A 1518-nucleotide genomic window follows, 5' to 3' on the forward strand; every position below is an offset into this window, starting at 1 on the left:
CTGGTGACCTGGTACCCACGCCCGGTGAGCTCCAGAAGCCCGTGCTCCTATCGTGACATCACGCTGGCCTCCCGTGTGGAGAGTATCCAGTTAATCAGACCCACCACCCAACGTGAAAAGGAAAAGGCTTTGAATAGACGCGTCGCCAAAGAAGATGCAGGAATGGCTAACCAAGACCACAGAGAGAATGTGACGGACCCACAGGGACGGCTGAAGCAGACAAGCTGCCGTGCGCAGGCGGCGGGGATGTGCGGCCGGGGGGGTGCACGGTACGCAGCCCCAGGGAAAGCGGCAAGCGGCTTCGCGCGAAGTTCAACATCTGTCCACCAACACGACAGTCCCATTGTAGGTATTCACCCCAAAGAAATGAAACATTTGTCCACATGAAGGCCTGCGTGCAGATCCTTAGAAAAGCTTTATCATTCATAGCCCAGAACAACCCAAGCGTCCTTCTAAGTCCATGAACAAACTGCGTTATATGCACATTGTGGAACAGTACCGAGCACTAAAGAACAGACTGCTGCTATCCACCCAGCGCGATCAGTCTCAACAGCAGGTGCCTGTGAACCTGAGACGGGGGAGACGACCAGGGGGCTTTCACCTACATTCCTAAGAAGGTAGGACCGTAACAAGAGGAAGCGGGCGCTGGTTGCCGAGACAGGGTGGGGTGGGAACCGCTGCCGAGCGCAGAGGAGCTTCGGAGGCGATGGGAGAGCTTGTCTTACCACTGGACAGTGGCGCTGGCCTGCTGGCGTGGGCAGTGCTCGCCAAATTGTACACTAAATGGGTGAGTTTTGTTGTATGCATATTTTATCTTGCAAAGGTGGTTAAACATTTTTAAAGTGCCGATCACAGTGTAAATACAGAGGTGAAGGTGTACTCTGTCTCCTTCCCGTTGTCCTTTGACTGGAGGGCCTGCTTGGCCCCGGGATGCCAGCCCCAGGTGCCCAGGGCCTGGGTGGGAGGGCGCGCTGGCTGCGCGGGGGAGAGGCGGTCAGGAGGTGGGGATACCCAGGGATCCTCCTGCAGCAGCCAGCAGAGCGTGCAGGTGGGCCTGGCAGCTCCGAGTCCCACTCTACAGTTTATCAGTTGTGGATTTTGTCCCATTGATTAAGTGCCTAGTGTCTCATCTGTGTGTTATAGTAGCACCCTCTGCGGGCTCATGGGAGGCTGAGAGATGGGACGATCCAGTCCCACGTGCGAACCTGCCCTTACTAGCTGTGAGATTCTAGAACATCGACCTCCCGGAGCCTCAGTTTCCCACTTGTAAAGTGAGGTTTAGGATAGCACATAGAGGGCTATTATTAAGTGCAACAATGCACATGCCTAGCACATGCCCAGCACACAGTAATCTTGGCCACTGTCACCTACGAGGCTGGCTGGTGCACAGTCAGTGTCTGTCGCTGCCAGGGCTTCCTGTCACCCTCGGTAGGGATGCGAGGAGGTTACCAGCTGGGCCCTGCAGGACCGCACACGTGCGCACGCACACACACAAACACACATGCACGGGGTTGCAGG

This window comes from Muscardinus avellanarius (genome assembly GCF_963383645.1).
Source record: "Muscardinus avellanarius genome assembly, chromosome: 7".
Taxonomy (NCBI): Eukaryota; Metazoa; Chordata; class Mammalia; order Rodentia; family Gliridae; genus Muscardinus; species Muscardinus avellanarius.